At 39.5% G+C, this 24839-nt stretch overlaps 1 protein-coding gene across 2 annotated transcripts in view; it reads left to right on the top strand.

Annotated features, from left to right (window-relative positions):
* Positions 1–24839, top strand: part of LOC109404438 (uncharacterized) — a 108071-nt gene that overhangs the window by 15957 nt on the left and 67275 nt on the right. The window contains exon 1 of one of the 2 annotated variants that reach the window (XM_062858395.1): positions 16702–16892. The exons of the other annotated variant lie outside the window; for it this stretch is intronic. The gene's annotated coding sequence lies outside the window, so the exon portion shown is untranslated. Of the gene's footprint in view, positions 1–16701; positions 16893–24839 lie in introns of those variants that run through there. 2 annotated transcript variants of the gene reach the window in all.

Genomic DNA, 24839 nt, shown 5'->3' with positions numbered 1-24839 from the left:
GGAATTACAGATTACAGTTGGATGTGTAATGTTACAGTTTATTTTGAGAATAACTACCCGGGTAGAGGTGAAATACTGACGATCATAACGTGATATTGGCTTGATTGATATAAGAGATAAAAGATCTGAAAATAATATCTGAAAAATGATCCTGGAACATCTGAACAATATCAAAATGTGATATTTCAAGATCAAACGAATAGCTTGCTGCTATTGGTTAGATCTTACAAGATCTAAATATGATCTGATGATGATGTTCCAGGAGTTAATTTTCGATATTATTTTGAGATCTTTTATCTCTTATATCAATCAAACCAATATCACATTTTGATCTCAATATCATAATATGCTATTATTGAGCTCTTTTCCTCTACCCGGGTACTGTTACTGTCAAGAGCTAAACTTCAGGACAGTTTGGACGACCCTTAATGTCCTAACTAAGGGTTCATAATAATATAAAGTAGACTTCTGGTTGGTCCACCGTCCAGTAACCGCGATTGATTATGCAACGTTACTCAGTATATCAGATATGGCTGCTGTTACGATTGTAGACCTGAAGTTCTCATTTCTAAGATAGTTTGGCTGACCTGGAATATACCTATAATGTCTCTAAATGACATTTTAGATTTCAAGAGCTTCACGGATCCCAGCAGATTATGCAATGCTATTATTTATGGCGAAAACACCTAACATTATTCTTGTAGATTTGAAGGAATTCATTACAGGGCAGTTTAGACGACCCTAAATGTCCCAAATATTTTTAACAATATCAACTAGACTTTAGATTGGTCCAGTAACAGCGGTTGATTATGCAACGTTACTCAGTATAAAAGATATGGCGACTGCTATATGTAGACCTCAAGATCTGTACTCCAAAGTGGTTTGGCTGACCTGGAATATCCCTATTGTGTCTCCAAATAACATTTTAGATATCAAGAGCTTCAAGGATCACAGCAGATCATTCATTTATTTAGTTAACATCAAATTCATGATAATACTGAATCAACAATTTGCCGCCATAATACTCGATTTGCAGCTGCAGCTCTCCAACGTCGGTCACGCCCAACACTCGCCAGATCATGCTCCACTTGGTCCGCCCATCGTGCTCTCTGCGCTCCACGCCTTCTTGTACCAACCGGATGGTTAGCAAACACCAACTTTGCAGGGTTGTTGTCCGGCATTCTTGCAACATGCCCTGCCCACCGTATCCTTCCGGCTTTGACCACTTTCTGGATGCTGGGTTCGCCGTAAAGTGCAGTGAGCTCGTGGTTCATCCTTCTTCGCCACACACCGTTCTCTCGCACGCCGCCGAAGATCGTCTTTAGCACCCGTCGCTCGAAAACTCCGAGTGCTTGCAGGTCCTCCTCGAGCATCGTCCATGTCTCGTGTCCGTAGAGAACCACCGGTCTTATTAACGTCTTGTACATGGTACATTTGGTGCGGGGGTGAATCTTTTTTGACCGCAGTTTCTTCTGGAGCCCATAGTAGGCACGACTTCCACTGATGATGCGCCTTCGTATTTCACGGCTCACGTTATTGTCAGCCGTTAGCAAGGAACGAGGTAGACAAATTCTTCTACCACCTCGAAAGTATCCCCGTCTATCGTAACATTGCTGCCAAGGCTTGTCCTGTCTCGCTCAGTCCCACCTACCAGCATGTACTTTGTTTTAGCCGCATTTACCACCAGTCCGACCTTTGCTGCTTCACGTTCCAGGCGGGTGTACTGTTCTGCCACCGTTCCAAATGTTCTAGCAATAATATCCATGTCAACGGCAAAACAGACAAAATGGCTGGATTTCGTAAAGATCGTACCCCGGCTGTTGAGCCCGGCTCGTCGCATAATACCTTCCAGGGCGATGTTGAATAGTAGGCAGGAAAGTCCATCACCTTTTCGTAGTCCCCGTCGAGATTCGAATGAACTGGATAGTTCACCCGAAATCCTTAAGCTGTTCTGCACACCGTCCATCGTTGCTCTTATCAGGTGATGCGTTAGGACCTGGTATTCACGGCATTTCTGGAGGATTTGCCGAACGGTGAAGATCTGGTCCGTTGTCGACCGGCCGTCGATGAAACCGGCTTGGCAACTTCCCACGAACTCATTTACTTTAGGTGAAAGACGATGGAAGATAATCTGGGATAGCACTTTGTAGGCGGCATTCAAAATGGTGATCGCTCGAAAGTTCTCACACATTAACTTGTCGCCTTTCTTGTGGATGGGACAGATTATCCCTTCCTTCCACTCTCCGGTAGCTGTTCGGTTTCCCAGATCTTGACTACTAACTGGTGCCGACAGGTGACCAACTTTTCCGGGCCCATCATGATGAGTTCTGCTGCGATACCGTCCTTACCAGCCGCTTTGTTGTTTTTGAGCTGGTGGATGGTATCCTTAACTTCCCTCAGTGTGGGAGTTGGGTCGTTCCCGTCCTCTGCTGCACCAACATAGTCATTTCCTCCGCTGCCTTGGTCCTCCGTGCCTACATTCTCTTCGCCATTCAGGTGCTCGTCGAAGTGCTGCTTCCACCTTTCGATCACCTCGCGTTTGTCCTTAAGGAGGCTCCCGTCCTTATCCCTGCAGATTTCGGCTTGCGGTACGTAGCCTTTTTGGGATGCATTGAGCTTCTGGTAGAACTTACGTGTTTCCTGTGAACGGCACAGCAGTTCCATTTCCTCGCACTCCGCTTCTTCCAGGCGGCGCTTCTTCTCCCGGAAGAGACGGGTCTGCTGCTTCCGCTTCTGTCTGTATCGCTCCACATTCTGTCGGGTTCCATGCTGCAGCATTACCGCCCGCGTTGCATCCTTCTCCTCCAGAACCGCTCTGCACTCCTCGTCGAACCAATCGTTTCGTCGACTCCGTTCTACGTACCCGATAGTGCTCTCGGCTGCGTTGTTGATGGCTGCTTTGACTGTACTCCAGCAGTCCTCTAGAGGGGCCGCATCGAGCACACCTCGTCCGGCAACGCTGCCTCGAGATTCTGCGCGTATGCGGTGGCAACATCCGGTTGCTTCAGTCGCTCTAGATCGTACCGGGGCGGCCGCCGGTAATGTACGTTGTTAATAACAGAGAGTTTTGAGCGAAGTTTAACCATCACCAGGTAGTGATCAGATTCGATATTAGCGCCACGATAGGTCCTGACGTCGATAATGTCGGAGAAGTGCCGTTCATCAATCAGAACGTGGTCGATTTGCGATTCCGTTTGCTGTGGTGATCTCCAGGTGTAACGAGGCTGTACTGGAAAAAGGTGCTACGAATGGCCATGTTCTTGGAGGCGGCGAAATCAATGAGGTGTAGGCCATTTTCGTTCGTCAGCTGGTGGGCGCTGAACTATCCAATCGTCTGTCTTAATTCCTCCTCCTGGCCTACCTGAGCGTTTAGATCCCCTATGATGATCTTGACGTCGTGGTTTGGGCAGCGGTCGTACTCGCGCTCGAGCTGCGTTTAAAATGCGTCTTTGTCATCATCAGTGCTTCCGGAGTGAGGGCTGTGCACGTTTTTTATGCTAATGTTGAAGAATCGGCCCTTGATCCTCAACCTGCACATTCTTTCGTCGATCGGCCACCAACCGATCACGCGCCTCTGCATCCCATCACTATCACTATGTTCCCAGCTCACGTGTGTTGCCGCAACTCTGGTAGATAGTATGATTACCTCTAAACGTTCGCACCATAGATCCAGTCCAACACACCTCCTGCAGCGCTACGATTCCGAACCCGCGGTCCTTCAGTATATGCGGGTGCTCCCGATGAAGTTGAGAGATCTGCAGTTCCACGTACCGAGCTTCCAATCGCCTTTTCGTCGCTGTTGTCGTCGCCATTGGTATCGGTTCGCATTCTTCTCTTGTTGATTTCCCGGTGCTAGTCTTTTTTACGGCTGGCTCGCAGAGCCTGACACCAACCCACTAAACCAGGGAGCTGGGCTTACCTTCGCGGAAGCTACGGATTCTGCATTGGCATTTCCTCCAACTACAATGCTAAATAGCTAGGCCCAAGCGCCAGTCTTCGCCGGGGGTGGTGTTTTTAATGGGCGCCCAGGACACAGCAGATCATGCAATGCTATTATTTCTGGCGAAAACACATAACATTACTCTTGTAGATTTCAAGGACTTCATTATAGGACAGTTTAGACGACCCTGAGTGTCCCATAGATTTACAATAATTTCTAGTTGACTTCAGGTTGGTCCAGCAACCGCGGTTGATTATGCAACGTTACTCAGTATAACAGATATGGCTACTGTTACGAATGTAGACCTGAAGTTCTGAACTCCAAGATAATTTGCCTGACCTGGAATATCCCTATAGTGTATATAAATGAAATTTTAGATTTCAAGGGCTTCACGGATCCCAGTGAGTAGATTATGCAATGCTATTATTTTTGAAGAAAACACATAAAATTATTCTTGTAGCTTTCAAGTACTTTACTACTTGACCGTTTGGCACACCTAGAAAATCCCCGAACATAACATAGGGGAATCAACGTATTTTGGACACAACGTTACGCCAATATTTTTTGGACATTTCAATTTGTTTTTGCCGAAAGTGTCCAAAAAATATTGGCTCGTTGCTGTGTCCAAAATATGTTGGTTCCCCTACTCTTTGATAGTCTTGACGAAGGTTAAAATAATACATAAACGCAACCCATATCCACATTCAGAATCAACAACTCATGCCAATTATTTCGTTTCTCCAAACTTCATGGTGTTCAGGATGTTTTATTTTTTTTTTCTAGGTTTTCAATTAAGTCTCAAATACAAGCATTCCTATTTTTTCTCAATAGAGGACTCAATTTGCAACAACTTTGCCGAAGACAATATTCTGTTTTATTGAATGTGTGAATTTACACAGTCGTTTCTATGTTGAGGTCATTATGATCCCTCCGGCTCCAAAGGAATCAATTTAGTTCATCATTCTTCAATAGTCATTACGCTCATATTGCATTGCTACTCCTGGTAAGTGAAATATTTGTAAAGTATCTTGCATGATGCTTGAGAATTTAACAGTTTCATTCATGGTTATGATTCGTTATTTTTTTTTTATCTCTCGGTATTGTAGATTTGCAGTTCTTAGATTCTGATATTTGTTTGATTTTATGTCAATAATATAAAAAAAATAGAAAACTATGCCTATGTTACTTTAAAAAGATTAAGTGAACATACATGTTTGGATATGAATAAAATTAGTGTAGTGGAAAAGTCTACTGTCAGGAATGAAAAACAGAAGATCTGCCTTTCAGAACAGTTTAGTTGATTTGGACTATTTCAAAAGAATTTTTAACTTGCAATTTTAAGGAGGTCATAGTCTCAGAATTTAGATAATCACAGGCACTCTAATATGCCCCTTCGTAAGCTTTTGTTTATAAATAAAATTTGTTTGAAGCATAGACTTTGGCCAGAGCCCCACATCACCCCCAAACAGTCGATGTTATATCCCGTCCCGTGCAAGTTCTAAACCGGAATACTGTTCATACAAATCTATTCAGAAAAACGTTCAACGTATCGGAAAATTTTCCAACAATTGAATTGATTCGCCATGTTGCAGTTCTGACTAGTCAAATGTCTCTATTTTTTGCACTAATCTGGTAATTTAATGAAATTTTCCATTTTTCAAGCTCCCACCACATCTGACATATTGCTAATCACATTCAACTTTTTTTCGAACTGCTTTCTATTTGCGTCGTGGTCTGTGCGTCGCATTCGCATAGCACATCCATTTGCGAAAAATGTTGTGCTTCTGCTGGTGGCGCTGTTCGTAATGTGTCGGTTGCTGGCTGCCATGATGACGGGGACGATCGACGACACAACCGACACGGCATGCCATGCTAGAGAGAGAGAGTGTGAGAGATCAATGAAGCACTTTTATTTCTCCACCGCCACCGCATCACTCTTTGGTGGTGATAATCGCCAACTACGACGACGACGACGACGACACTCAACAACTGTGGGTACATGGGATTGAAACAGGAAAGAGTGAAATCTGCATGAATGAAGCGCTCTGTTTATGATGAAAAGAGATAAATTTTAATTCCATTATGTGTAGTACGCGTTGATTTCCATATTCTAGGTATGCAAACCTAAAATTGACAGTTGAGTAAGTGAATTGTAAAACGCATGCAGCGGGAATTGCGTGCCCACGCTCACCGAGTGGAGAAAAAAAATGTTTCAGGTGGGTCTCGACAAATACCACTGACGATAATTGGAAAATACTAGAGACCAGTCGTTCCCATCAGTGGGATCGTAAAATATGCTGCACCTGTCTAAAAAATCACTGCCTCATTTTTTTTTAGTTTCTATTAATAAATGACATCATTCCTACGAAGGAAAAGTTTATTGATTAAAAAAAATGATAAAATAAATAACATTGGTTTACAACATAAAACAAAAGTCGTGAACTTCTATTAACGACAAACATTTTTGATGCATTATTAAGTACTAATTTTAAGATCGTGCTTCGAAGAATTTTAAGTAGAACAGTTTTTGAGTTTCACCTAAAAATCGAGTTTCACAGTTAAAACAAATCAAATGTCTTGCCATGCAGTCAACCAATCTTCAATGTTTTTTTATGAATAGAAAGCCACCAATAGTTATTTATGTAACGAGTTGCAAAATGATGGTTTTTACAGCACGAGTTGGATAAATACGACGAGTGCTGTCAAAATCGAGTTTTGCAACGAGTTACATACATTTTTTTGCAATGAAAAAAAAACATCACTAGAATTTGATCGTTTCCATCAATATCATCGAGCTTCGCGGTGGTCCATTGGCAACGGCCACGTACTCCATCGTGCTAGACACAAACTTTGGATCAAGCAAGCCGTGCTATAACTGTCACAGTTTTTCAAACTCTAGCCATGGAAACTGAGATCAAACTGAGGTTGTCAATCAAACAATTGCATGCGAAATGAGTTGCATTATTAACCCTAATGCAATTGTTTGGAATCGTGCGGAAAAGTAGGCAATTATGCAACGAGTCGCAAAATGATGATTTTTACAGCACGAGTCGTACATTTATCCAACGAGGCTTGCCGAGTTGGATAAATACGAAGAGTGCTGTAAAAATCGAGTATTTCAACGAGTTGCATACAACATTTTTTGCAATAATCAAAATTATTCATTAGAATATGATCATTTCCATCAGTATCATTGTGCTTCTCGGTGGATGAATGGGAACGACCACGTGTTCCATCACGAAATCTGAATCAAGCAAGCCGTGCTATAATCGTCACAGTTTTTCAAGCTCTTACTGTGGTAACACAGGTTGTCAGTCAAACAAATGCATTATGATTCATAATGCTACCCAAATGAGATGCATTATGAACCATAATGCATTTGTTTGGATAGTACGGAAAAGTAGGCCGTTAGGATATTGAAACGGCAAGTATAAAATGAATTTTATAGTGCCAAATTGCAAAATAGTTATTTATGCAATTCAGTATCATAATTTATATTTTATATAACTTATTTTGGTATCATAATGGCCATTTTTTCCGAACTGGTTCATTATGCAACTGAAATAAGTTGCATAATGAAAAATAGTTGTATAATGTTCATAATGCAACTCAAATGAGTTGCATTATGAACATTATGCAACTCAAATGGGTTGCATTATGAAAAATTCATTGCATAAAATTTTGTATGGAACTCGTTGCAAAACTCGATTTTTTCAGCACTCTTCGTATTTATCCAACTCGGCAAGCCTCGTTGGATAAATGTACGACTCGTGCTGAAAAAATCAACTTTTTGCAACTCGTTACATAAATAACTATTATGTAACGAGTTGACAAAAGTTGATTTTTTTCAGCACGAGTCGTACACGAGGCTTGCCGAGTTGGATAAATATGAAGAGTGCTGAAAAAATCGAGTTTTGCAACGAGTTCCATACAAAATTTTATGCAATGATTTTTTCATAATGCATTATGAACATTATACAACTATTTTTCATTATGCAACTCATTTCAGTTGCATAATGATCCAGTTCGGGAAAATCGGCCATTATGATATCAAAATGAGTTATATAAAATGTAAATTATGATACTGAATGGCATAATAATATTTTTCGATTGTCTGAACACAGCTTTTGCGTCAGACTGGTGGACGTAAAAATATTGGTGAGTATATCAGACGATCTCCTTCATTTTTAGCAAAATTTTCAAACATATTTAATGTTTTGTGTGTGTGTGTGTGTGTGTGTGTGTGTGTGTGTGTGTGTGTGTGTGTGTGTGTGTGTGTGTGTTTTTTAAATTTTTTCTTCAACGTACTACACCGACTTACAGTGCAAAATTCAGCTGAATCGGTGCATTGGTTATGGAGAATAAGGTGTATGAAGGGAGAAACACTGCTTAAAACTAGAACAAAACTCGATTTCAAACCGTCAACCGTGGAAAGTTGAAAAAATTTCCGCTCTACTATATTTTTTTCCTTCACGATATAACGAACGACCCAGAAGACTTTAGTTAGCTTTCAAGTATTCGTTTCTTTACATCAAAACAACGTGGAAAGGTTGCTGATTAATTGATGACCAAGGAATAGGGTAATTCCCTAATTGTTGAACACTACCCAAATGTTGTACAGTTTCTGAAAATTTTAATTTAAATCTAACTTAAGTAATTTTCGCTCAACGTAAACGTATGATCTAGATGCGTATACATGTGTGTCATGATGTTGCTCCAATTAAATTACAAAATTATACATATTTTACGTCAAAAATGTTCATTGCAAATTTTGTACCGCTGATGACACGAAAAATGCACAATTCTTAAGAATAATTTTAAGAAATTGATGATACGAAATAAGCTTTGATGGCAAATCGACCACAAATTTCAAAGTCACACCATAGTAACAAGAACTGGAAGGATGTTCTTAACAGTTCAGCATTGTTTAAAATCACATTTTCATTGTAATTTCATTTGATAAAAAAAAAATCATATCACACTATCATTATGCATCTAAGATCCAATTGTTGAACAATGGCATAACCTACGATGTTAGCATGACTGCCAGATTTTTTTTTTCCACTTTACCTAATCGTGCATGTTATGGGGTTTCAAGGGCGATCCAGGGATGTTCCAGGGGTGCTGCAGAGGGCTTCAGGAAGGCTTCAGGAGTTTTCAATGGATTTCAACAGCGTTCCAGAGGTGATCCAGAGGGATTCAGAGTGTTGAGGTGGTCCCAGGAGTATTTCAGGGCGTTCCAGGGGGTTTAGGAGCGATCCACGATTTGCAAGAGAGTTCAGGCTCGATACAGGGGTATTCTAGGGGGTTGAGTGGGTCCCATGGGTATCCAGGAGTGTTTCAGGGGTTTTCAAAGGCGTTTTTTTCTTCAATCGTTTTCGCTTCTAGTCAAATCTTTTCAGTATTTTTTTTACATCTAGTGATGTTTAAAAGGATTTCAGTTCACTTGAGCTCTCTTCAAATAAGGAGCGATTCCCTGTCATTTGAATAAATTGTCAATCAAATGACTAACTAGCCACAAAACACGAAAAACCCGGAAAAATCCGTCAGCGTGAAAAATTATCGCATGTAGGGTTTAAGTCGGGTCAAATTTTATCAAATGTTGGACCATTGTTGGACCCACGTCGGAAAACTGTAGGGTCTATTTTGGGTTTGGTAGCCAAAATAAAAGCAAGTCAATGATAGGTTTATGTCGGGTTGTACGTCATCAATAACGAACAACGCTTGAACCGTTCAACAATTAGCGAGAATCGTCCAACATTAGGATGAGCTAGCTTAACCCTTTGGAGCCGGAGGGGTCAATATGACCCCGGCGGTGAAACCGAGCATAACAAACGTATTCGAGGCCAGCGAGGTGGCGGCTGCAGTGGCGAATTTATCCGGCTCCAAAGGGCTAAGGAAGCGTTCAACGTATGGGTAACATACTCCCCAGACAAATGTTCTATTTTCTCTTAGAAAATGGAATTTAAGGGAACATAAATTCAATGGGAAGTATAAGGAATGAGTGGATCTAGACCAGGGCTGCCCAACCTTTTTCGCATGTTTCAGACATTTACAATCGGTACGTTTGTAAAACAAGTCATACATGGAATATTTTAGCATCAAATGAAAGCTTAGTGTTGCATCTATCTCCTCCAAGTGAGAAAGTGAGAATTTGTTGACAATTTTTAGCTACCGGTGCACCTCTCTCTCTCTCTCCTCTTCTTGGCGTAACGTCCTCACTGGGACAAAGCCTGCTTCTCAGCTTAGTGTTCTATGAGCACTTCCACAGTTATTAACTGAGAGCTTCCTCTGCCAATGACCATTTTGCATGCGTATATCGTGTGGCAGGCACGAAGATACTTTATGCCCAAGGAAGTCAAGGAAATTTTCTTTACGAAAAGATCCTGGACCGACCGGGAATCGAACCCGTCACCCTCAGCATGGTCATGCTGAATACCCGTGCGTTTACCGCCTCGGCTATATGGGCCCTACCGGTGCAGTTGAACCCAAAAAAAACAGTCCGGCCCGCGGGCCGGATGGATTTTTTCACTGCATAGCCACGGTAGCTAAGCGAATAAGCTAAATTTGATGTTAAACACATGAATCCATTAGCCCTAACACCAGGCTTCCATTCGATGCTAAAAGATCTAACATCTGACCATTTTTACGATCGTACGGACCAATAATAGGGTCCCATATAGCCGAGGCGGTAAACGCACGGGTATTCAGCATGACCATGCTGAGGGTGACGGGTTCGATTCCCGGTCGGTCCAGGATCTTTTCGTAAAGGAAATTTCCTTGACTTCCTTGGGCATAGAGTATCTTCGTGCCTGCCACACGATATACACATGCAAAATGGTCATTGGCAGAGGAAGCTCTCAGTTAATAACTGTGGAAGTGCTCATAGAACACTAAGCTGAGAAGCAGGCTTTGTCCCAGTGAGGACGTTACGCCAAGAAGAGGAGAGAGGAGGACGGACCAATAATGTATGAAACAAGTGAAAAAGGTTGGGCAGCCCTAATCTAGACGTTCACTGAATATTTGTCAACTAAAGTGGAATTATGCACGAAAAAACAAACGAAAACAAAAATGCCAGTACTAACCGTTCAGAGTAAAACGATGAAAGCAACACCTAGAGTAACTAATTCCTTATAGTAAAATACATATAATAAATCCGACGCAAGGAGTGCAAAGATGTTCAATTAACCTTCTCGGATACTTGGAAAAATGTTACGATCGATTGAATGAAGAATATCGTTATCCCATTGCAATTTCTATATAAACTTCTGAGGACTTGTGCAGTTCCAATTTTCTACCAAATCAGGCATCCGGGATTTCTTCAATGATTTCTCATTAAATTGCTTTGGGGAATTCTTTATAGATAACTCCCTTGTTTCCACCAGCGATTCCTCCTGGGATTTCTGCATTGCTTTTGCCTGTGATTTTTCATGGATTTCTTTCAGCATTTTCCCGAGATGTCTTCAACGATTTCTCCTGGAAATATTTTCGCGATTCTTTTCGGGATTCATCCATTGGTCCATTTCCTTTAGGCATTTCTCATGCAAAGGATTCCTCCAAGATTTTTTCAAGAATTTCTCCAGGATTTTTTTTTTCTGAAATTTCGTTGGATATTCTTCGCGAGATTCTTTCATTGATCCCTTCCGGAATTCTATTAGGGATTTCTTTCGGGATTGCTTCCGAGATTCTTTCACGGGTTATTCCCGAGACTGCATCGGATATTCTTCCTAGATTTTTACCAAGAATTCCATTATGTATTTCTTTCGGGCGTTTTTTCAGGTATTCTTCCCAAGATTCCTTCACGATTGCCTGTAGAGATTTCTCCCGAGATTCATTCACGGATTCAAGGATACTTTTAAGGATTCTTTCCAGGATTTTTTTAGGGATCCGTCCCAGGAAGCATTTTCGATTTTTTCACCTATTTTTCTAGAGATACCATTAGGAATTCTCTCAGGGCTCTTGCTTGGTTTTCTTCCGGGATTCCTTCAGGGATTCATTCCTGGCTTCCTGTAGGAAAACCCCTAGAATTCTTTCATTGAAACCTCCCTGGATTTCGTCATTTTTTTTTACCCCGTTTGGTTTAGGTATTCCTCCCAAGATTCAGCTAAAGTTTCTTTCAAGGATTCTTCCGAGGATTCCTTTAGAGGTTTTTCCGGGATTCCTTTCGACAGTCCTTCACTAGTTTTATCCGGGATTACTGTAAGGATTTCTTTCGAGACACCTTCCGGAAATGTTTCAGGTACTATTGCGAGATTCATTTAGGAATTCCTGTATGATATTTTCAGGGATTTCTTCCGGGATTACATCAATGATTTCTCATGTGATAACTGTGAATATTTTTCCAGGGGTTTCTGAGAAAAAAAATCTCCAGAGTTTCCGTCATGGATTCCTCTTGGAATTCCATCAAGCATTCCTACCTGTAATTTTTCGTAAATTCCCACAAGAATTCGTTCATTGATTTCTCCCGAGCTTATATTCTGGACTTCTTTCAGCATTTTGCCCAAGGATTTCTTTAGTAATTTTCCCGCAATTCATTCATTGATTCTCCCGGGGCTTCTTTAAGTATTTCTCTTGAGATTTTTTCAAGAATTTCTTCAAGGTTCTGGCAAGAATTCCTCAAGGATTTTTCTTTAGAATTCTGTTAGGAATTTCTTCCAAATTTTTTTCCCAGATTTCTTGCAGGAGTATCTTCCGGCATTCCTCTCGGGTGTCTTTCGCAGATATTACCGAGAATACATCAGGGATTCCTCCTGGGGTTTCTCCCGGGATTCCTTTTGTTATTTCTCCTGGCCTTACTTGAAGGATTCCTCACGAAATATCTTCGTTGATTTCTTCAAGATTTCCTTTAGAGATTCCTCCCAAGATTCATTCACGGATTCTTTTAAAGATTCTTCCCGCGATTCGTTCAGGATTTTTCCTTGTGAGACTCTTTTATTGATCTTTTGAGAGACTTTTTGGGCATTTTTTCAGGTATCTTTCCTAAAATGTGTATAATGATTCTCATTAGAGTTCATCCTGGATTCCATAAATTACTTCAAAAATTTCTTTCGTGATTGCTTCATTGATTTTTTTTTTTCTACATTTGTCTTGAGATTTCGCCACAGATTTTTTTCAAATATTCTTTCTACCGGTTTTTTAGAGATCTCTCCCGGTATTCTTCCATGGATTCCTCAAGGATATTCAAATTGACTCCGTCTGAGATTTTCCAGGAATTATTGCTAGATTTTCTAAGAATACCTTTAGGAGGGAATTCTGTCGGAATTCTTTCAGGGATTTCTTTCGGGCTTCCTTCATGGGTGTCTGCCGAAATCCCTTCAGGGATGCTTCCCAGAATTCCGCCATTTAGTCTTTCATTGATTCTTCACAGGTTTCTTATAAGCATTGTTCTGGAGATTCAGGCCAAAAATCCTTTCTGGAATTCCTTTTGGGTTTCCTGCATTTATTCCTTTATCTCCGGAGATTCTTTCAGGGATTTCTTAAAATTTGTCTCGGGATTTCTTTCTAGACTTATCCTGGGATTCTTTCAGGGATTCCTCCAGAATTCTCTCATCGATTCGTCCAGAAAATTTTCCAGTGATTACCCCAGGATTTTCCATGGATTGCTCCTGGGATTTTTTCAAGGATTCCTACTCGAATTCCTCCTGTTTTTTTCAGGAGATTTCACCAGGGATGCCTTCCGATAATCGTTTCAGGATTCCTACTGGGGTTTCTTTTGGGATTTCTGATAGAAAAATGCATCAACATTTATGCATTCTCCCTTGCGAAAAGATCCTGAACCAATTGGGAATCGAACCCTGAAACCATCAGTATGGCCCTATTGAATGAAACAGTTTGAATTAGATCAAATAAGTGTGAGAGCGTAAGAGTAAAATTTGAGATATTTTTAAGATAGACCTTTCTGTAAGCCATAATGTAATCTGACAATCTTTTTTATGGTATTTTTGAGAAGTTGTTGTCGCTCTCATATTTAAAGTTGCCTTGTATTTATACGGGTCAAAATGTATCGATAACATAACATTTGTGCTGAAACAAGACTGCAAAGCCGAAACTACTCTGATCTCCAATTACAGTCGAACCAACATAAGAACTTGAAGATATTTTTGGAACTACAGCATAGATTCTAATAGTCAAACACCTTGGGCGTTAACGGGTTAACTAAAGCGAATAATAAAAATAGTTTGGAGTTGCATTTAGGCGGTTCGTACTACACGGTTGGCAAAATTTTATTAATTCAAGATGAAGTAGTGTTAGGAGTGTGCTACTTTATGACTTGCTGGTGGAAATCCAACTAGGAGTTCTTTCCGGGATTCCTCCAGTACTTCCTCCTGGAATTTCCAGGAGTTTCCTTCTCGGTTTGTCCAGGAATTTCTAAAAGGATTTTCCAGTGCGCTCTTTACAAGATTCTTCGAGGAATTTAATCAAGTTCCTTCAGAAGTTCCCTCAGAGATTCTTCCAGGAGTTTCTCCCGAGATTCGTAAAGGGGTTTTATCTCAAATGCCTTAAGGATTTACTTCTAGTTTTCCTCCAGGAACCCCTTCCGAGATTGCTCTTGAGTTTCGAAATTTCTTCAAGAATTCAATAATCAGTTACGGGATTTCTCCAGAAATTTGTTCCGAGATCCCTACAAGAATTCCATCTGAGATTCCTCCAAGAATTCTTCTCAACATTCCACTAGAAATTTGTTCCTAGATTCCTCCAGGAATTCGTACCGAGCTTTCTCCAAGAGTCCCGGCACTCCTCTAGGAGTGCCTTTTCGTGAAGGAGTTATTGGGGAAGTCCTAGAGAAAACTTCTGGAGGAATCCCAGAAAGAGCTTTTCAAGGAATATCAGAAATAAGAATCCTGTAAATGTAGAATTCCAGGAGGGAACATCGATTGGTCAACTATATAATTGAATATATTTAAATAGCATGATATTGGGATATTGGGAGGGATAGCCTAAGGAAGCTAAATGAACTGGTTTCTGGACAAATGTTCGTGGGGTGGCCAGACTTTGTCACGAGATAACAACCATCGTGTTGTCTTCCGAAAGTCTCCAGTAAATTTAGCTTACCCTGCTACAACAAACTATCAGGTACATAGATCATTCCCTTCCGGTATGACTCTGCAGCCATAGGTAATCACAATCATCACCATCAATTCCAGGAGGGAACTTCTTGAGGAAGGCCACAAGAAATTTTTAGATGAATCTTAGGCGGAACTGCTCGAGGAATCTCGAAAGAAATTTCTGCGGGAACATTGAAAATAATTCCTGGAGGAGTCCCAGAAGACATTCCTTAAGAAATCGTTGAAGGATTCTTTGAAGGAATCTCATGAGGAGCTCCTGGAGGAATGCTAGAAATCCCAGAATTACCCAGTCAATTGCAAAACAGTTATTTTGTGGAGCAAACATCTTTGTGTTTATTTAAGGACAGACTTATTACATTCCCAAAATGGCCGCCACAATGGCCGACTTTGGCACCTACTCACGATTTCGAGATCAAGTGAGCAAGTGAGCGAAAACAGAATAATAAAATGCACTGTTGTTTGAAACTTGCTTCTTGAGATTTGTGCGTCTGAAGTTTTGATGCACTTTTGTTGCGGGATTTCAAGACGTTTGTCCTTAAGTACATAACAAACAGATCAATGCTTGGTCAGCCAAATCAAAAGCAAGAAATTGACATTTGTAAGATCATTGCGTTAGGAATAGATTTAGAGATTGCAATGCAACTACATTTATCATTCGAAAACATAAGCTTTTCCAGAAATAAACTAAACATCCACCAACACAGTCCGTTTCAATAATTTCGTAAAAACAGCGCACAGTTCTGAAAAGCGAACTCACAATCAGCTCCAAACTTCCCTGCGAAAGTTATCGAGAGATGCGCTTTCTATTTGCTTCTGTACACTTTTATTCGTTTCGACAGAAGGGGTTTCGAATATTGCTGCTGCTGCTGCTGCTAGTTGAGTTGGTGCTTATTGTTTTTGCCAGTTGCTTGGTGCTTTTTATTTGGCTATTGGATGGATAATGGCGGTGGATGGGTACGGTTGGTTATATACCTACATATAGGAGTATGACTTTACTGTGTGCATTCACTCGTCAACGTCGTCGTATTGATCCGATGCGATGGTGCTGGCCGGGGGTGTCGTCGTCGCGCGGATGCAATGTGGAAATAGATTTGTGCAATCATACCGTAACGTGTCGTTTGGTATTCGACATTTTTTTCTGCTAAACGGACGTGTCCGAAGCTTATTGAGTTATTCGTTATATGTTGTCGAGATTTTTTTTTTTCTAAAATACATTCTAGACATACATTTTTTCTCAGTTGGTTTGATGATCAGTTTTATTTGATTTATCAGCTTCAGGCTGTCCATTACTGCCTAATCCCTTTTTTATGTAAAAATAGCATATTCAATCGCAATCGCAATCGATCACGAATCACTGGACAACATTTGAGCACGATCGGTTATATTTACGTTTTGTGCATAGTGATTGAAGTTTGTATGAAATTGTACCTGGGTTACATACTTTTTCACATAAGTCGCTCAATTTTTTTTGATTCAATGTAATCGATGATGTAAAAGTATAACTTAATGTTTCGAACAATTGAAAACTGTGCTCTGCACAGTGTACAGATGTTCAGGAGCCGAAATAAATTCAAAAAGTATTATTATGAGAAAAGGATCACAATGGCTAACCCACCATAGTGCACATGCGAAAAAAAATGAAGTCGAAGTGTGCGTTGCATGTGATCGAGAAACAGGTTTCTAGCTTGTCAATTTGTGGTCTTCTTCAGTTGAATGTTAAACCGTTGTATCGCGATAAGTTAGTTTCCGGACTTATTTATTTCAATTGTGGCAAGTTTAACACGAAAATAATTCGGAAGTGTATCAGAAAACGTGAATTGATAAAGGTGTAATGAAAATGTTCATTGAAGTATGCTGCACCATCGGAAGTTGACCAACTCTGTGAGGTATTGTATAGCATAAATATATGTACCTATCATGCATATTTAAGTGATTTTTAATGCAAAAGAGTATATTATTACTGAATACATCAGTTCGCAGACACAATGCCCAAATATTCTCAATTTTCAGCAAACTTTGGATTTCACAAAAAAAAATCGCTTGTCTTGATGCGTAGAAAATTCCTGCCCGGAATCGCTTAATGAACTTATTTTTCCTTTATTTAATAATGAACTTGTATAAGAGTATATATTTGGTTGAATAAAATGTTGAGTTTTATTTGCAGACTTCTAAGACCGTTCGCAATGCTGTTTTATTTTGTATGGCGAGTTTTAAAATTTTTAAAACTCGCCATACAAAATAAAACAGCATTGCGAACGGCCTTAGGTGAAGTGAACAGTTGGTTCAAATTTCATTATTATTTTTTTTCAATTCTGTGCAAACTTGAGAATTGATTTTTGGGATACGATCAGATACGTACAGGTACCGTATCTAACTACATATGTTTAAAAAATCAAGTCAATCGGTTTGAAATTGATTGAGTTATAACAGCAAGTGCCCAAAATAGGTCCCCTGCCCAAATGGTCCTAGACCCTATTGTGACACAACTGGAGTAAAAAGTTATGAGAGCATGTTTTATAATGTAAAATACATGATTTTCATCAAAACCAATACTTTTTTTACGATGAACCATTTTAAGTATGTTTTAAAAATAGAATTTTAAAATAGAAAGTTTTTTTTGCAATTCGGCACTATGCATTTAATTTTATACTTACCGTTCAAGTACCAGAATATCCTACTTTTGGTCACCTCTCTTTTTCTTCTTCTCTTTTCTTGGCGTAACGTCCTCACTGGGACAAAGCCTGCTTCTCAGCTTAGTGTTCTATGAGCACTTCCACAGTTATTAACTGAGAGCTTCCTCTGCCAATGACCATTTTGCATGTGTATATCGTGTGGCAGGCACGAAGATACAGGTCGGACTCGATTATCCGGGTGACTCCAAAATTATTTCACCCCGGATAATCGAATCACCCGGATAATCGAGCCATGCTTCTTTTCTTTGGTTTTTGATGTTCTTCAATCAAAAACTGTTCGTTAAACGTAGAAGCTAACATACATGACGTTTAAGTACCTAAACTCAACGTCTGGTATTGTAATAACCATGTTTTTTTGAAAATGAAATTTTAGCTGAAAAATGTGAAAAAATAAAAACTATTTTCTAATAGGCTAAATCCTATTTACAGGTGTCGTATTTGATGTTTATCACAGTTTTTGACATACAGTCGAACCTCCATGAGTCGATGTTCCTTGACTCGATATCGACTCATGGAGGTAAATTTTTCCATACTGAATAATAATTTCTGGGTTACTATGATGGTCCCTTCAAAAAGCTTCCCAAAGGATTTTTGCTCCACTTCTCGATATTTCCTTGAGTCGATGGTCCCTTCAATATCGACTCATGGAGGTTTTACTGTATTTTAATCTAAAAATTTGTAAACAAGGCAGAAACAAACTTTTCCCCGGATAATCGAGCCGTTTTTGCCGGATAATCAAGCCCCGGATAATCGGGCCCCCGGTTAATTGAACCCCCGGATAATCGAGTCCGACCTGTACTCTATGCCCAAGGAAGTCAAGGAAATTTCCTTTACGAAAAGATCCTGGACCGACCGGGAATCGAACCCGTCACCCTCAGCATGGTCATGCTGAATACCCGTGCATTTACCGCCTCGGCTATATGGGCCCTACTTTTGGTCACCAAACCAAACAATAGCATTATGGTTCATAATGCAACTCATTATGGTTGCATTATGAACCATGAACCTGAATAGGGTAATTGGGGGTAATATGAAAACCCTCAGCGTTTGTCGTCGTTTCCCATAGAAATACGACACTATCTTTCAGTTTTACCCTGTTATATCGTAGATAGTCGGGGATGAACCAGCCTCGGGCTGAATTTCCCCATAATAAAGAGCTAATAATAAAATCGTAGATGGGGTCTCCAGTTAGTCTAGTGGTTAAAGCTTTGAATTGCCAACTCGGAGACGGCGGGTTCGATTCCCGTTCCGATCGGGGAAATTTTCTCGACTCCCTGGGCATACTTGCATCACAATATATCAAGTCATGCAACGGCAGGCAACGAAAGCCCATCAATTAATAACTGTGGAAGTGCTCAAAGAACACTAAATAGAAGTGAGACAGGCCAAGTTCCAGTGGGAAAGTAGAGCCATAAAGAAGGAGAAGAAGATGGTAATATAATCTAAGAGATCTAGAAGATAAAACATACAGTTTTCTTACATTATTTTCGACTACAAAAACTACAAGAAAACAGAGTTATGAAAAATAGTGTGAATAAAATGAACAATCGATGGGGGTAATATAAACATGTCTTCAAAAACTAGTTCAAATTTTTAATTTCGATATATTCAAGTGTACAAATTTGGTTAACAAATTTGATATTAACTTTATATGCTACACTTTTAAAACTTTTAACATTAAATTTGGAATGTGGTTGAATAATTATTTGCAAAAAATGTACTAAAACTAGCGGTTTTTCGGATAAAAATCTTATTTTATAAGCGTAAAACATTGTTTCTTATCTTGTACCGATTTTTCGAACCCTCTAGCAGAATAAACTCTTCGAATGAGAGGGTACCTTTTAATTCCCCCTGTTTTGCTTATCATTTGACAGATACGCGTATTTCGATACGCGTATCCATGGATAACTGACACTGAGAAAGATTACAAGTGGTAGTCGAAATACGCGTATATGTCAAAAGATAAGCTAAATAACGCAGAATTTAAAGGTACAAAACTGATGCCACTTATTCGAATTTTTGTGTCATAAAATGCGTTATAGATTTCAATATACCGAGTTTGCACAAAATTTTATTAAAATGGATAAAGTTTGCACCAGCTGTTCATTTTACCCCCAAGTCGTGCTGATTTAAAAGTTGTTCCTCAATTTTTATTAAAAACATAACCTATTTTTTTTTTTTCAACTGAACATTATCTTTTGAGAATATTTTATTGAAATATGGCATCACACATGTCATAATTTTAGAAAAATATACAAACTATTTTGACAAAGAAAAAAATCATTGATGAAATATTTTCACACTAATTTCTGAAGTAATTTAATCTATAAATTACAAATTTTCCTAGATTCCTGAGATTTCCGAAGAAAATGTAGCAAAATTTCAAGAGATAAACAATATTGATATCTTTTTATTTTTAAGAGCTATACTGATATAAATTTCTGTTTTTTTAATTGACTGTCTCTTGCTTCCCCAATATAAAATAGTTTTATTTTATTATTCAATTGAATTAGGAAAACATGTGCATTAGTTGAATTCAAATCTAATCATATTATTCTATTAATTAAATTTGTTGGATCTTCTGAATTCAAGTTTATTTGAGAAAGAAAATAAAAACATTATCTTCAAAAGGTTACTTCTTGAGATTTAGGCATTTGAGGTTCTGATGCAATGTTAACCTGGGGTTCTAACACGTTTCTCCTGAAGGGTATCCAGATTATCGCATTGCATACTAATCTTAACCCAAAATTAGGGCTTACATGTTTATTTGGTGCAGACTACCCCACCCCCTCCCCCCTCGTAGACTTTCGTCCATACAAAGTTTTTGAAAATTGTATGGAGCGTAGACTTTAGCCAGACCCCCCGTCCCCTCCTAAGAGTTTACGTAGTTTATGGCCAGGCCCTTTTGGAAATACGGGCTTGGTGGTCTAGTGGCTACCGCTTCTGATTCGTATGCAGATGGTCATTGGTCCAATCATTAGAATAACTAGCCACAGAAGTCCAATGTCGCGACTGTTTGTGTGGCTAACATCTAGTTTGCCATGCCCGGACAGGGTTATTAGCGGTACTAGAAGTGTCAAATAAATTTTGTTTACCAAAACAAAAGATCGACTACCAGGTGGATACTTATAAATAATTAATTATTACTAATAAAGTTATTATTATAATTGAATAGGGAAAGTGACTACAGCGCCATTGGAGTTCTAGTGTATTTCTATTGTTCAATCTTTGGCCCGTCCCTTTCATCCTACTTTGTATCTTTCTATCCACTTTTTCTCTCTCTCTCTCTTCTCTACATATACAACTCTTGTATATTCCTCAAGCAGTCGCGTCTTTGACTACCTGCAACGGCGCCACGCTTACCATGCGTGTATTTTTCATGGTGCGCGTACGCATTACATGACGCGACCGCTCCAGGGATATTCATATGTTCATAGCCATCGCTAGAACCAGAAAAGGATTGCAAAAAATCGTTTCCCTTCCTTCCAACTTCCACAGCACAGTGTATATAACGCCTACAAGTTATGCAACCAAAGCGAACTGTGCCGCTTGACCTTCATAGTATTCACCTGTGTGGTGTCTATCACCTCACGAACACTATAAATATCCCCTATCCATGGATCGCATCACCGACCCAACGGTGACTCCCAGATCTCCCATCCTTTCCGTCTAATAAATACCCCAGTCCGTGCTGGTTATGGGGATGCATAGGTGATCTCGGTCTTCAGTAGCAACAACCAGCACACTCTAACATTCCTTTCCCTTCCCAACTGACTATAAGGACGTGGCCGGCGCCGTTCTTGATAAAAAATGTATGAGCTGCTTAAGGCGAAACTGGAAGCATTTCCTCACTTTTTGGTTTTTGATTTTTTTATTAAATAACGAAGCAATATTTTCAAAATCGGTTTTCGTGCACATGTAGAGTATGGATCAAGGTATCTCCTGATTTTTTTTTTGTGGTGCAAAATGTTTTTCGTTTTTGCGGAAACCATTTTTTAATAAAATTTCACTAAAAAATGGTTTCTGAAAAAATGGAAAACATTTTCCACCACAAAAAAATTCAGAAGATACCTTGATCCATACTCTACACGTGTACAAAAACCGATTTTGAAAATATTGCTTCGTTATTTAATGAAAAATCAAAAACCAAAAAATGAGGAAATGCTTCCAGTTTCACCTTAAATTGCACTTTGAGAATAAGTGGAGTGTCCCAGCCCTTATTCATTTGGTTCCAGCGCAGATCAATCACAGAAGAGCAACCATTGACATGTATAGTCAGATTTGATCGCTTTATGGCCAGGCCTTTTTGGAAATACGATCGCACTTTCTAGTGAATATCAAGAAACATCTGTAAAAAATACTTAATAGGTACTAGGACGAACTTTATTATCTCTGGAAAAAATCTGACGAATGGTTTATTAGAGAAATTCTGATAGCAGAATCTAGCGAAATTTCTGAAGATGACCTTAAAGGCGCCTCCTGGAATAGCTGAGAAATTGTTCGGTGAAGCTTGAGTCCTTATTTGTAAAAAAATTTCTGTGAACATTAGGGATCAAATTCGAGAAAAGACGGTTGACGGTTGGCCGTTGCAAAAATATAGTAGTTCTGGGGAAATTTTGAGGGCATTCCTAGTGGAGTTCTGTATATTTTCTGCAACCCCCTGAAACGGCTGTCATCCACATACAACTGGAGTGAAGCCAACAAGGTGGTGCTGGATGTGGTGCCGATTTGGATAAGCTAAAAACACTGATTTTTCCTGTTGAAGCAGGCGCGATATACACATTTTATTGACGTTGTTTTGAATGGGCTAAATGTATTTCCACACTTATGCGTTTTGTAAATTTAACAAAGAACACTCAACGCATTGAACGATACGTGCAAATGATCGTTTCTCGATCAAGAATTTATCGTCGTACGACAAAGTTCGCTTCCGCACGTAGCAGATTGGCCAGCAGATTGAAACTTTATAAACAAACCCGTGGGGTCACACCAAAGGCGATGGCTTCAAAAACTAATGCTTTCTTCAGGGGGTTGGTTTTCTAATACCTATGGTCGAAGTTCAGAAGAAATCTTTTGTCTGGCAGAACTCTTAGCGAAGTCTCTTCGGGACAGAATGTTTGTACACTCAGCCAAATAAACCTATGATTATCATAAGGTCTAACTTATGAAATAGTCTATAAACAATTCATAATGACCAGAATAAATTTCATGAGGTCGTTTATGACGCAGAATCGACTAACAGCTTGGCTTTTATACGTATTCAGCAACACAATATTCTCAAGCGTCGATAGCCGTGTGGGTTGTGCACGAGCTCAGTGATCTCGACGTTCGTGGATCGATTCCAGTCTGCATCATTTTACGATTTTTCTGCTCTTTTCATAATTAGGTAATTAGTATATAGGTGATAACAAGCATCATCTGTTTTCATAAGGTTTATGGCATCCATACTTTACAGTTATGGCTAAACTTCATATAGTTATTTATGTAACGAGTTACAAAAAATAGTTTTTTTGAGCACGAGTCGTACATTTATCCAACGAGTTGGATAAATACGAAGAGTGCTGAAAAAATCGAGTTTTGCAACGAGTTCCATACAAAATTTTATGCAATGATTTTTCATAATGCAACCCCTTTGAGTTGCATAATGTTCATAATGCAACTCAAATGAGTTGCATCATGACTATTATGCAACTATTTTTCATCATGCAACTCATTTCAGTTGAATAATGAGCTAGTTCGGAAAAATTGGCCATTATGGTACCAAAATGAGTTATATAAAATGTAAATTATGATACTGAATTGCATAATAGTAGTTTTCGCAACAAGGTGCAGAATGAAGATTTTTACAGCACGAGTCGTACATTTATCCAACGAGGCTTGCCGAGTTGGATAATTACGACGAGTGCTGTAAAAATCGAGTTCTGCACCGAGTTGCGTACAACGTTTTTTGCAATTTCATAAATTACCACTTGAGGATAGTTTTTAATAAAACTTGTTCATCAAGCTGGACACTGATGTTCATAGTCATGTTTAAGAAAGTCTGATCATAGCAGGTTATACTGCGCAGTTGTCACAATTTTTCAAAACTGCGTCCAGAAAGCATCAAGAAGTTGATCAAAACTGAAAACAGTGCTGTAATGGTTCATTACGCAACGCAAATCAGTGCTGTAATGATCCATTACAGCACTGTTAATTTGGTGTGGGAAAGTAGGCCTTTTCCTGTCGAACTTGCGTGAGATAAAACAGCCTATTACGATGGGAAATTCCAAAAAGAAGTTAATATCGATGATCAACTTCATACGGAATCGAACAGCCTTCAAAATACGACACATAACTCTGTTTTTCTCTTTATTTTCAACAATGTCAAATGTTGGGATATAACGCGTACCAAAGATCCATCCATCCATCAAAATGATAACCCTTAACACCCTAAAGGAATAAACGATACAGGTTCTTAAACGAAGCTGCTAACGAGATTGAAAAGCCCTCCTAATCTTGCCGAGAAACTTCCAAAATCAGCGCCCAGCCTTGAGTTTTCCGCACATTTTGACGCTTGCTCTCATCTTACATCAGGTCTTGGAATGAATCATAAATCATCTGATGTATCACATGCGATGAATTTGCGAAAACTTTTTTATTTGAGTATTGACGGTGCTAAAGGGGAAGCAACAGTACCAACTAGCACCTATAGATACCTCTATGCCCAATGCCCATGTTATTGCTAGAGCTGGTGCTGCTGCTGAGTTAGATTAATGAACGGGGATGGACGACGTTTAGATGAGAAGAAGAAATTGAATTTTAACGTGCTGGCTTGAAGCGACTCTACCAGGAATCAAGCGCTAAGCTTATCGGTACCTTCTGATAAGGAAATCACAGATAACAGTTCGTTTCGTTGCGAGCAGTGTAGGACTGTTGTGACCATGCAAAGGCTCTGCTAGCAATATAAAGCTTCGGGGAAGTTGCCTTCCACGAAATTGTTTCGATTGGAGGAAGTGTTAGAACTAGCTAGGATTGTTAGTAAAATGATTTTGTTTTAAAATCTACGGGGCAGCTAAAGGTATTGAAAAAAAAACAAGTTTTGATTGAAGGTAGCTTGAAAAGTTGGTCCTTCAGAAGTACCCAACAAACATTTTTGCTGCA

Source organism: Aedes albopictus, chromosome 3 (genome assembly GCF_035046485.1).
Source record: "Aedes albopictus strain Foshan chromosome 3, AalbF5, whole genome shotgun sequence".
NCBI lineage: Eukaryota > Metazoa > Arthropoda > Insecta > Diptera > Culicidae > Aedes > Aedes albopictus.
Note: the sequence above shows the minus strand (reverse complement) of the source record. Positions and strands in the feature narration are given on the sequence as shown.